The 13,660-nt window shown below is 40.5% G+C and overlaps 1 protein-coding gene across 5 annotated transcripts in view; it reads right to left on the reverse strand.

Annotated features, from left to right (window-relative positions):
* TP53I11 (tumor protein p53 inducible protein 11) overlaps nt 1-13,660 on the reverse strand; it is a 76,750-nt gene that overhangs the window by 32,742 nt on the left and 30,348 nt on the right. Inside the window, exon 1 of one of the 5 annotated variants that reach the window (XM_078389483.1) lies at nt 5,086-5,105. The exons of the other annotated variants lie outside the window; for them this stretch is intronic. The gene's annotated coding sequence lies outside the window, so the exon portion shown is untranslated. Of the gene's footprint in view, nt 1-5,085; nt 5,106-13,660 lie in introns of those variants that run through there. 5 annotated transcript variants of the gene reach the window in all.

Raw genomic sequence — 13,660 nt, forward strand, 5'->3', positions numbered from 1 at the left:
TTTATTCATTTTTGCTCCAAAAGACACTTTAGAGCTTATTTTCAGGACATGTTTTATTTTTTTGTCCATGTACAGTACATCAATCTACATTTATTCATACTGCCATATCATCTTCTTCTGGTTAAAGCACAATGGTGGAGGGCGGGGCTTATTTGGGGGGTAGGGCTTATATTACAAGCATCCTGAAAAATCACACTAGGGCTTATTTTCAGATTAGGCCTTATTTTCGGGGAAGCAGGGTATGTATAGATATTAAACAGTACTGGAGAAATGACTGACACCTGTGGAACCCCATAACAGAGAATCCAAAGGGTTGACACAACATCCCCAAGTGGGACCATCCAGGAACTACCATCGAGGAAGAACTGGAACCAGCTTAGTGCCAGACCCACAATCCTCTGACTCTGTACCCTTTGTTACATTCCTCCCATCAGTCTCCCATACAAAGTCATCATGCAGGACAGCTCAAGCTGTTTAGGTTCTGTGCTGCAGCCTAAACCTGATTGAAATGCCTCTAGACAATTGGTGTCATTCAAGAATACTTCTCACTTATCAGCCACCACCTTCTCAATCTATTTGACCATAAATGAAATATTAACAATTACTGCTAAGCTGGTCTTCTTGAGAACAGACCGTATAATAGTGTCTTCCAAAAAGGAAGGAGTAAATCCTTCCTGAATGAGGGACTGATGCCATGAGTGGCCTATTCTATCATTCCAGACTTGGCAGATTTCACATAGTCATGAAGGGGAGGGACCTACCAGAGAGGTCCTGGCTTTACAGTGTGCCAGTGGCTTGTCAACAGCATCAGGCGCAACCATTTGAAATTGATCAAATAAACAGGAACAGGACCAGACAGTGCACTGGGTATTTCAATCCAATCTGCTGTGCCAGAAAAGAAGTCAAAGTCCCGTCAGATGCTCTTGGTTGTTGACGTAAAGGGAACTGCAAGTCGATGGTAATTAGTTGTGTCCGGCTGAAGTGCTTGCTTGTGGCTGTCCAACATTAGTGAGGTTGTGGATAAGCTGAAAGAGTTCCGCTTGCTGGTTTAGTGCCTCCATAATCAGCTTGTTGTTATATAAGTTCTTTTTGCAGCATTTCCAGCATTAAAATAATTTCTGGACAGGCTGTTGACTGCAGATAAATTACTTTACATTACATTCCAAGGGGGACTTCTTCCATTTGCTCTCTAGATATCTCCGTGCTTGCTTCATCACACATAGCTCGTCTATGTGCCATGGAGAGAGTCAGCCTCTGCAGAAGAACTGGGCATGTGGGAGCAATCATGTCAACTCCTTGGGTCACCTTCAAATACAAACTGGTGATCTGGGCTTCGACAGGAGCGTCAACCAGATCTGGCGGAAATCCTCTTAGGGCATCCTGGAAACTAATTGGATCCAGTAGCCTTCGAGGGGGGAGGGAACCATTCTAATAGATCCATACTCCCTGCAGAGAGGGGTCACTAATAACAGTCCAAACCACAGTAGATGATGATATATAGATGCACCATTCCACTGCTGGAGGCATTTGTGTCTTTCTGTTGACTCAAAATATTTGTATACAGGACAGCACCACACATGAACAAAAACAAAAATATAAACAGTTACTCTCTAAGTAGCTTTTAAGAGCTCTTGGGACAAATGAACATTTAACAGCCCCTTTTAAGTAAAAACAGCACCAACTTCTGCTTGACTTATTATAGTGCTTATTTGTGCAACTGCGTGAGGACTGGCCCAAAAACAAAGACACCCTCCTCTACCCCCCCCAAAAAAACACATGCATGTGCAAATCCAGCTGGTAAGCACATATTTTTAAAAAAAACACACAGAGGCACATACACCAGCTTTTATGATAGAAGCAAAAAACAGAGTCAAGAAGAGACAGGCAAAGAAAAGGTGACATACTCTAATGCCTACAGTAGCAGTGGGCAACATCCGGAATTTGGGTTGTGTGGAGAAGACACATAGACAAACCCTGAGCCCTGAGGGTTTCAGCTGCTTCCACATCTTCACCGCTAAAGTATTTTTCCTCTTAACCTTTTTTTTCTTATGGAAAATGCCCCCTTCACCCTCTAATGGTCAAAATGTTAAAAAGAATTAAAAGCAGGGGGAACACCCAGCAGTGCTGGTGGTCCTCCAAAACATGGCAGTATTGCTTCCTAAACCTTCTTGAAGCCACAAGGAAAGTTTTCCAGGAAAACTATTTTTTTATTTTGCTTTTTAAAAAATGGAATTAGAGGATTCTGGCACCACAGTTGGATCCCATATGTGTCCTGCACATCACACTGTAGAACTGGTTCACATCTTGGTTAAAATATGGACTTCACTGGGTGGCTCTCATCAAGCCACTACCTGTATTTGCTCTGCCCATTTCCTGTTCTACGGAGAGAACATGTCTTGTTTACCTTCCTGGGTTGTAAAGTTATATCAAGGCAAAGATAAAGCACTTTGAACACTCAGGAAAAGGTTCTTAAGTAGTAAATCAAGAGAGCAAAAGTTGTCCTAAATACAACCAATGGCTTCATATTGTATTGTTATTATTCAACACAAGAAGTGCCATACCTCAGTTAAGCCATAGAAGGCAATATTCTTTGCTCAAATGTAAGCCTAAAAGCACTAACAAATAGACTGGCTATACCAATTCCAGATATTCGTTTTAGCACAAATGCACATGTATGAAAACACAGGCTGGCACCGCCTTGCTAGTTCAGCACTTTTGCAGACAAGTCTCTAGAGACAGCGAACCAATGTTCCCAGTCAGATCTTGACACCCCTTTTTACCAACTGTAAATTAAATGGAGAAAAACTCTGGGAAGAACAGCTTCATACCTTCCAACTGCTATTCAAGAGGAGACACCCTCCTTTGTGCAATCCCTCATATTAGGAAGAATGACATCCTAAGACACATTTGAAGTCACAAGGTTTCTATTCCAATCACAAGGACAGATCACTTCTTAAAGGGCAGCACAGGAGTGGCATATAGGCAGAGCCTGGCAGTTACCATGCTGGGGGGGAGCCATCACTCAAAAAATGAACTGTTCTAAGCAGAGCTGCCAAAATCACTAGCAGGCTTTGAATTAATGAATGGGTTTAACAGTTGTCATTAAGTTCATGTTAAGGTCTCTAAATAAAGTATATAAAAATAGGTACTTTCCCTCCAGACCAGTATTTCCTTCTCAGTTTTACCACTGAGTGAACAAGGTAGAAGTAGTTTATTCTATGGGACAAATGTATGCTGTAGGGCATGTTTGTTTGTTCTACTTGTGTCGATGCACATACTTTGTTGCGGGAACCAATTATCTCATCTCCACCCTCAAAGGCCCTTAAGAATGTTCTAAACATAAATTGCAAGCAAAATGGAACATTCTTGGGGAAGGTGGAAAAACTGAAAGATCTCTTATCTTATTAATCAAGTTGGAAGATTTCCCAACAGGAAGAATCCATCATAATTTCGAGGGCCACTTAATCTTTTCTAAGGCTGACTGCGTATCTACAAGGCATGGGAATCCACTAAGGCGGAAGGACTTAGGTGTACCTTACATTCAAAGATATGCAGTAGAATGCCTGTTGGGTTTCACTAATCACCAATAACTCAGTGGTTTAGGTATGTGGTTGCACAGCCAGAGTTTGGGAGTTTGATTCCCCATTGTGCCTCCTTGATGGGGTCTGGACTCAATGATCCCTAGGGTCCCTTCCAGTTCTGCAGTTATATATATAAGCTTTATGGTATCCTGATCTGATAATATAGTTTGTTGTTAATATTTCAACAGCATCCCCAATCCATCAGCATTGCTAAAATTTTCTTTGATTTTTTTGGATCTAATCATCATCATCATCATCATCTTAGAACTAGAGTTAGAATGGACCCTATGAATTATAGAGTCCAGCCCCTGTCAAGGAAAAACAGTGGGGGCTTGCACTTGGAGATATTTCTTGTTTTTGTTTGTTTGTTTGTTTGTTTTTTGGTAGGGAACTTTACGATTTATTTGTAATTATTTATTACAATAGTTCTCCTTGTCCCTACATGCAAATGATCCATTGGAGTGGAAAGAAAGAGGCAGGCATGGTCATGTTGGTTTGGTTTCACTTAATTGAATGTATTAATAACTCAAATGATGGTAATGACCTACCAGTAAGGAACACTGCCACATGTGGAGACCACACTTAATCAGTGGGTGAGAATTAATATCCTCTAGCTAGAAGTAATGACCTTCACTGAGAGAATTGTCTCCCAGGAAATTGTTCATTGTTCACTGTTTACTGTTTTGTTATATAGTTGATTTGTTCTTTTTATTATAATTTTGGTTATGATTTTAATTTATCACAATTATAAGCAACTTTCAAAAAACAAAGATATGTTGAGGCTGAAACCCTGCCCTACCATTTATGTTGTGTGAAGCTGATGGCCTTTCATAATCATGTAATCAACCACAGCATTTTTTTTCAGAAATAAAAAGATTCAAAAAGGAATCACTTTCATTATGGTAAAGCCATTGAAGGCCATGGGATATGGAGATGGAGTCTTTAATTTCTGAAAACTGCTGTCCTTGGGATGATTTTACAGCCAAAAAATATTTTCAGAAATTAAAAATTCCCTCCCCCATCCATTCCATGGCCTCCAACAACCAGTTCACAAGAAAGAAAGAAAAAAAAATCACCATAGCTGACAACACCATCAGCCTTAAGCGGCATAGCTCTGCGAACAGGATTTCAGGCTGAATTTCTTCTTTTTTTAGTTTTTCTTCTCTGCCCTGCAGCAAAGATTGCCACTTGCAACGCTGAACAGCTATACCTGAAGACATGTACAGTTCACTTGAAGCTGGAACAGTTAATTACGAAGCAAAATCCTACTGGTGATTTACATTGGCATGGGTGTAATTACATAAATCATAGCAGCAAATCACCATTAATCAATGAGTTGTTGTTTGCACTTCTGCTTGTTTGCCAAGGCACACAACTGGCACATAATTAGGAACGCAAGGAACAACTTGTTAAATAGTGGAAATTCACTGTTGTGACTTCTGCAATTCCTCTTATGCCTGAATAAGAACTCAGATAGAATTCCAGCCGTTTACTTATTAGTTACCTTAAATCAAGGTGGTGCTGCAGGCTGAACCACAGAAGCCTGTGCTGCAGGGTCAGAAGATCAGCAGTCGTAAGATCGAATCTACGCGACTGAGTGAGCTCCCATCACTTTGTCCCAGCTCCTCGCCAACCTAGCAGTTCAAAAGCATGCAAATGCGAGTAGTTAAATAGGTACCACCTCAGTGGGAAGGTAAAATGCCATTCCCTAGTCACGTTGGCCACGTGACAATGGAAACTGTCTTCAGACAAGCGCTGGCTCTATGACTTGAAAACGGGATGAGCACCACCCCCTTGAGTTGGTCACGACTGGACTGAAAATGTCAAGGGGAACCTTTACCTTTACTTTTTACCTTAAATCATGTATTTCCTCCAATGAGGCTAAAACTCCAGCCATTTCTCACCATATGTTATGCTGGCTAAAGGTGATAGACACCCAACTTCAACATCATCTGGAGAGTTACAGACTGTCCACTATCACCCTGGACCTTTTCACAGTTTTCCTGATATCTCTCCTCCTATCCTAAGCATATCCCCATTCATGGTTGTTGTGGGTTTTTCGGGCCCTTTGGCCGTATTCTGAAGGTTGTTCTTCCTAACGTTTCGCCCGTCTCTGTGGCCGGCATCTTCAGAGGACAGCATTCTGCTGTCCTCTGAAGATGCTGGCCACAGAGACGGGCGAAACGTTAGGAAGAACAACCTTCAGAACACGGCCAAAGAGCCCGAAAAATCCACAATTAGATCCCGGCTGTGAAAGCCTTCGCGAATACATTTCCCCATTCACTTCAACTTCATCAACTCCCTGAGCTTCCAGCTTGTTCCATGGTCCAGTGTAGCCAAACACAATCTCTTTGCCTGCTTCTTTTTTGGGCTATGCATCTGCCTTCCTAGCGTTAAGCTAATCAAGCTGTTGTGTGTCAGAGCAAGAATCTGACATTTATTACACATGAGGAAAGACCATCATATCACTGATTCCCAATGGTACAGGTGAACTTGGATGAAGGATTATGCTGTGCAACTACCATGGAGAAATTTGGAGTTACAGAATGTCACCAGAGGACTTTGACTTGAAGACTAGAACTCACACTGCACTGGCTTGATTTCTAGCTTTAAAAAATATCACTCCTCCTGGCCATAGCTATCTTGTAATCAAGTTAATCACATCAATCAGGCCAGTGGTTCTCAAGTGTTGGTTCTTCAAATGTTCTCGACTTTCGCTCTCAGAATTATCAACATCCTGACCACGGGCGATGCTGCAGCTTTCGGAAGCTGAAATTTAAAATATCTGAAGAACCAACATTTGAGAACCACTGATCTAGAACATCTACTAAATCTAGACATCATGTTTTGCTTTCCCTTTCATTTCATTGTAACTTTATTATACTGTATATCTCATACTTGAACATTTTGTAATCTAATTCGTTAAATGTTTCAGAAAAAAAATTATTTGTTCAAGATGCCTGTTTTGAAGGTTTCTTGTGCTGTAGACTATCATTTTGCTTTTCCAAATAAATACTTCTTGCCCAAGCCTTTTTATCTATTAGTGTACATTTTCATTTTCTACTGCTGGAATTTTATACTGCAGCACTGTTGTACTTTAATATTACTAGCTTTCAGATGTACTAGTGCTGCAGTTTTTAGGTGCTTGTTATAAGCTATCCTGGACTTTTTATGTAGGAGATGGTAAATAAAACAGAACGCAGAAGTTACTACTCTCACTTTTTAGTAGGTTTTTAGATGTGGGAGAAAAAAGAGGGGATAAAGGAACTCATATTGCAGAGAAAGAAAGAAAGAAAGAAAGAAAGAAAGAAAGAAAGAAAGAAAGAAAGAAAGAAAGAAAGAAAGAAAGAAAGAAAGAAAGAAAGAAAGAAAGAAAGAAAGAAAGAAAGAAAGATCAAACCAAAAAAGAAAGAAAGAAAGAAAATCACAGTTAAAACTGGCTCAAACATGATGCTGCAGTAAGAATGCCACAATGGACATAAAAGGAATTTTTTAAAAATGTAAAAGCCACACCAATAAAAAAATCTAAAAGGCAAAGGTACAAGGATCCCAAATTGCTTTCTGCCTGCAAAAAGCCAAGGGAGTTAAGCATTAAAAAGAGTGTTTTCTCAAGACTCTGAATTCATCACTGTTGCTACATCCATATTAAATCTGCCAGCCCTGCAACTGAGTTCCACAAACAGCTTAATGATAAAACCTGCATATTTGTGTTGGATATTTTTATATTTATACCCGAGCATCTATGAAAACTACTCCAACCTTTTCTTTGGTACCTTTTCTTTTACACTCTATGTGACTGCCTCAGTGGCAGAGAACATGTCTTCTCAGTGTTCTGCTTTCAAACAATCCTGAAGAGGCTGGCACAGAAACCCTCTCACTAACAGCTACTTCATTGATTACTGAGGTCAAGCCTGGGTCTGGTATTTGAAAAGGGAGCCTGTTACAACCAACAATGGCTTCCTGATAAGAGTTACTAGTGCTTAGGAATGTTATTTTTTTGGACTAGAACAAGAAGTATCTTACAGTCAACATGGAGATTCTAGGAACTGCACTCCAGTAACTAACTGCATCCAAGTTCTGAGCATTATCTGTTTGTCACACTTGGCACATTTAAGCAATAGGCAACTCTGGAGGATCTTGGGGCCAGTTTTATACCAAGGGACCTGTCATGGGGCCCCTGCCATGCCACCAATTGAGCACTAATTCATGCCACATGAATTTGGGAAACATTTTACTAAAAGACTTTTGTTCAAAGGCAGGGATTTTTTTATCCCCTTTAATAAGGTTTGTCCATTGCCACAGCACTTGTTCCCAAATGGCAAACATTAAAAATATTTTTTTGTTGTTGTTGTTATTCCAAACTGTGAATTCCAGCAGCATGCATTTGGGGAGAAGCCAAAGCACAAATGGCATATGGGCTACATGTATTCCATAAACTGCCACACTGGTATATCTGAAAGATCTGTGTACAGGCTGATGCAACCTTTACATACCACTTACATTTCTTTATCATCAGTGGGGAAATGAACATGGGGAAATGGTGTACAGTCTACTCTACCCTGCACACTACCTAGACTGGTCAGAGGATGTCCAGTATATTAGATTTAATTCCATGTTTTGTTTAAAAGACAAGCAAAATATAAGACATTAACACATTTTAAGTTAAATACTTTTCTTATCACAGTCTCTAACCACTGTTCAAGAAATTTAATTTTAAACCACTGTTTTCTAAGTCTGTACTATACAGTATTATGTAATTCCCCTTAGAAATGGGAAAAAATGAAAAGAGATTTAGACATGAAGAAGTTATTCAGATGAGACAAGACCACTAGGCAGACAAAGAAGATGGAGATGTATGATGAAAAAGTCTGCTATTATTGCTCCTCTGATTTTATTCACCTTTGTACCATGAAAAATGCAGGATTCTACTCCCATTTATCTCTTTTCCAGTAATATTTACATGGCTGCCCATATGAAGTGGAACCAAACCCAGATAGAAAGATAATGAGAGTGGGAAGAAAATTTAACCTTTTCCGGTAATTACGTCTAATTATTTCTAGCATCTCAGTGAGTTCTGCTGATATCAACCTGACACATGCCCAGTGTGAAACTCCATACAGTACTGCAGGAGAAGCCTGGGATCTTTGAAGCATAATAATAGCGCTGATCAAAATAAAAGAAAAGGAAGCTGACAGAAGTGCCTGTTCTTCCAGAGATGGAAATAAGAACTGCATGCATCCAGCACCCACAGTGTATGGAAGAGTGCTTGTATGTGTAAATGTGTGAAAGAGACAATGCGGCAGCATCCATACTTGACCAGTCATTTCCAAGAGCTCTTTACTACCTGTTCACACCTGGCACTTCCTCCATTTTTTATTTAAAAGAATTAGAGCTTCTTCTTTGGGTGATCCCATCTTACACAGACTATTATTATGGTGTTCATTATTCTCCTGCCCATATGTGTTTTTTGGCTGCATGGCAGTATTCTAAAGTCAAGTCACGGATTACAATATACAGTGGACTCTCTACTTAAGGAATTAATCCGTATTGGAATGGTGGCTGCAAGTCGAAAAGTCTGTAAGTCGAATCTCCATTGACCTACAATGCACTGAAAACTGATTAATCCCATAACTAGTGGTTTTTATTCTATTTTTATTCCATTTTGTTTTTTTTCTGGTCTGTAAGTCAATTCTCTGGCTGCAAGTCAAATCTAAATTTTGCAGCCAGAGAAGTCTGTAAGTTGAGCCGTCTGTAAGTTGAGCCGTCTGTAAGTCGAGGGTCCACTGTATTCTGCCCATGCCTCTCTGCACTCATCTCCATATGCCACCGGCCACTGCTACAGTAACCAACTGTAGTTAGACTACTACATGTTTAATGCTTTGCTCAAAGAGCTTCTTTCTGAGCTGAGGCAGATGGAAAGGACTCTCCACAAACATTGCTTGTGGTGTGATTTCAGGCAATTTCTTTGAACTCTCCTCATGCCTTGACTTCAAGGTCCTTCAGAGCCAAGTATTAAAAAGTCAGTTCTTTCTTCTCCAACAATGTGAGGGAAAGGTTATGGGAAACTGCCATCTCCAACAGCAGGGTACTGGGCACCTCCTGCTTAGGGCTGGTGACGCTGTATTACTGGAGAACATCTCACTGTAGCAGCTCTATGAAACTAAGTGAGCAGAGGACAGGGATGTGGGAAAATTGTATGCCTTTAAAATGTATATATCTATGGCAGTAGCAAATGAATATTATAAATGTATATAAATGTATATATCTGTATGCTAGTAGCAGGCATCATGCCCTAGCTGCAAGACACGTACATAACTGCTAACTTCCAGTAACGGATAAATCATTCCAGCTGTCCATTGTCTCTGGATAATGTAGTTAAAGTCTCTACACTGTTGTGTATCAAGAACCTGTCTAACTTGTCTATGTACTCAGGAAATTATCTGTTGACCATTATCTGTGTCTCTTTACTATTAACTGTCTGTTTACCAGCCTGTCTGTTTACCAACCACTCTGTTTACTGATGCTTGTGTATTCAAGGAAATTAGTTACCTCTGTATTGATTAACTAGTGCAAAGGTAGTAGAGTACAATAAAAAAGGGGGCGCGGAAAAGGAGGAGAGGAACTCCCACTGAACAGGTGCCTCACGGCAGGCTGTTCTGTATTCATCCGGATCCCATCCTGAAAACCACACTCTGAGTGTCTCGTCTCTCTTTTCTTTTCTCCTCGCTGGTTGAGGAGAAAGATCCCTGCCCTGAGGCTTCATCTGCAAGATCCCTACTTCCTCTCATCTTGCAGATCCCGACAAAATGGTGCCCTCTCTGAGGTAATTCACCTATCATCCTACTCATCACGCCCGGTATGGAAGGGCTACAGCGCGCGCATGCATCCTCTGGATCCCGATGAGTAGGACTGAGGTCAACTTTCGACAATTCGCACTCATCTCGCCTGGCACAGGCCCCAAGATGCATCAATCATCCGCAAGGATCCCTCGGGTGAGTGGAATTTGTCAAGTAAGACACCTACACGTTTAGCAACATGGGAACTTCTTTATCAAATCTTCAGGAACAATTTGTAGTGTGTACTTGCCTCCAAGACACACGTAACATCCTTTTCAATCCAGAATTCGAGGCTAATCTAGTCAAACAACTCCCTCAAATTCTGCCTCCCCTCCCTTCGGCCTCTTTGGCTTCCCTGCTGCACCCTTCGTCTCATTCTGACCAGCCTGATGAATTAAAAGCACTGCCACCTCAAGCAACTGAGATTGATAACCATCCTTCAATGGATACAACAGGTGCTTGTGCAGAAACTGGTGTCATTTCTGCCCCTCCTGTCATTGAGGGAGCAGCAGAAGCACAGAGAGATGCGACAGCTGTTTCTGCTAGTTGTGAACTGCCCCCATCTCAAGGCATTCACAAACTGCAACTCAGTCTTAAAGACACAGAGACAGAGGCTCTCCCAGACTTCTCATCCGTCCAATGGCTTGTCCCTAACGACTGCAAGGCCTTGACAAAAGATTCCTTTCCACCAGCAGAAGGACTTACTTGCCTTCCAGAATGGCAAGATTTAGCATTTAAGCAAACAAAAATTAATGCTGGTGCATCCCCTGATGGTCCTCTAATGTTTATGGGAGGAGCTGCATTTGCTACTGCTGTTCAGCAAAGCTTCACGACAACAGCTCTAACTCAAGCAGCAGAAGTATCTTTAAACGCATTCCAGTCAGCAAATCAAACTAAATGCCTGTCTCCCTTCCTTGCTGGTCTAAAAGAAGAAGCAGCTACCTCAGTGACTCCGCCGGTTCAGCCAAAGTTGCATTATGTCCCAGCGAATTGGGACCCAGGCCCAGATTTCTTTGATATCATAGACTGGGGGTACAAAAGCAGCTTTACAAGCATTAGATGCATCATATAAGGAAGGGGAGGAAGAAGAGAATCTAAGGGGGGGTAACTGTTACACACCAACATGAAGCTTGTTTTGAACTGCTTTTTCCATATGCTAATCCTGTTTGAGTGAAAAATCCTACTCAGCTGGACATGGCAGTTATACAGATCACCAAAGAATGCCTCCCACCTGGCCAGTAGAGAGACTAATGCTGCATATTGGGGTGGGAGGAGGCGAACTAGAAAGTTTTCCCCCATCACCTTCCAATCTGGAGAAAGCATTGTTTACACTCAAGCCACTTGTAAGGATCCAAATGATGTCCTGCACACTCTAGGTTCCATGTTCTTAGAACTACAAATCACATCACACCTTGCATTGCTGAGTTTCCTGAGTAGCTGAACATATGGGACTTCATACAAGCCTGCATTCCTGTCTCTGCCTTCCAGGAGTAACAGTGTCACATCCCTGAGAAAATGTTTGTTCCAAATGCTGTAAATTGTCAAAAATGTTTGTTTTTCTTTCTGCAGGATAAGAGTGCATGACATGTGTTTCCTCTGTTAGCCAGATCTTAAAGTATTGAATTTTAGAGAAGCAATCCTTAGTTTTATGCTCAGAATTAAATGCAGTTTTAGCCTTTGAGTTTTCCTAATATGAATTTAATTTTGTTGTAGACACTGTATGTTTATTCTTTTACATGTCACAGTTTTCCTTGAAAATTATTTTCTAATGTAATATGAAAACTTTGTCTGTTTATCCCTGAGACAGAGAAACATATTATTCCCTACAAATAGGCCCCACAGTAGGCAATTTTGTACACTGTGATGCTAATCCATCTGACATGCTTGTAGAAACATATTTTCAGTCCAGGGGAAATTTAAGGGCACTAGCAGGCAACTTTTTAAATTCAGTCAGTTCTACAGTAGAAGAGCTTTGCCCCAGAGCCAGGCAGATGCATACCAGCATCAATTTTTACTACTCCTCCCTCAAAATAAGTTGCTGTTCTTTTTGCTAAGCTGTATACCTGATAATTGCCTTTTAATTAGTGAACCAGAAGTGAATTTACTGGGATATGTATGGAAGCTATTGCTCAATTCCTATTTACCGTATGCATTTCTCCAATCAAGTGTCATACAAGAAATCCATGGTGTGTGTGTCTTCAGTGGGGAAGTTGTCTGTGTCACATATTTCTATGCAAAAAATCTGTATACCTTAAAACTGTTTGCTTTTTTCTATTAACAGTATATTGTGCTTATATATTTGAATAATATGTTTTCAATATGTTTTCTTTTCCTGAAAATTGTTATTTACTCGTTATGCAAACATTATTGTAATTGTAATTCTAATTATCCAATATTGTGTTTTCTTTAATTTACACTGTAAATTTAATTCTCTTGCCAAGATTCCAGGTTTATTCCATCAAAACAAAGTTTTAAAGTTGTAAAGAAAGAGTTTTGGCTCTCAGTGCAACAAGGAAGCCGGTTTGGCTATTTGAATGCTTATTGCAGTAGCCTGGAACATGCTATTCAGCCCTCTGCTGAAGATGAGCCTGACTTCATATCATACCTGGATTCGGAATTTTCAGGAGTTTACAACAGCAATTGTCTTTAACAAAATAAATAAAAAACGGTTGGGATGTGGGAAAATTGTATGCCTTTAAAATGTATATATCTATGGCAGTAGCAAATGAATATTATAAATGTATATAAATGTATATATCTGTATGCTAGTAGCAGGCATCATGCCCTAGCTGCAAGACACGTACATAACTGCTAACTTCCAGTAACGGATAAATCATTCCAGCTGTCCATTGTCTCTGGATAATGTAGTTAAAGTCTCTACACTGTTGTGTATTCAAGAACCTGTCTAACTTGTCTATGTACTCAGGAAATTATCTGTGTCTCTTTACTATTAACTGTCTGTTTACCAGCCTGTCTGTTTACCAACCACTCTGTTTACTGATGCTTGTGTATTCAAGGAAATTAGTTACCTCTGTATTGATTAACTAGTGCAAAGGTAGTAGAGTACAATAAAAAAGGGGGCGCGGAAAAGGAGGAGAGGAACTCCCACTGAACAGGTGCCTCACGGCAGGCTGTTCTGTATTCACCCGGATCCCATCCTGAAAACCACACTCTGAGTGTCTCGTCTCTCTTTTCTTTTCTCCTCGCTGGTTGAGGAGAAAGATCCCTGCCCTGAGGCTTCAT

This window comes from Pogona vitticeps, chromosome 1 (genome assembly GCF_051106095.1).
Source record: "Pogona vitticeps strain Pit_001003342236 chromosome 1, PviZW2.1, whole genome shotgun sequence".
Taxonomy (NCBI): Eukaryota; Metazoa; Chordata; class Lepidosauria; order Squamata; family Agamidae; genus Pogona; species Pogona vitticeps.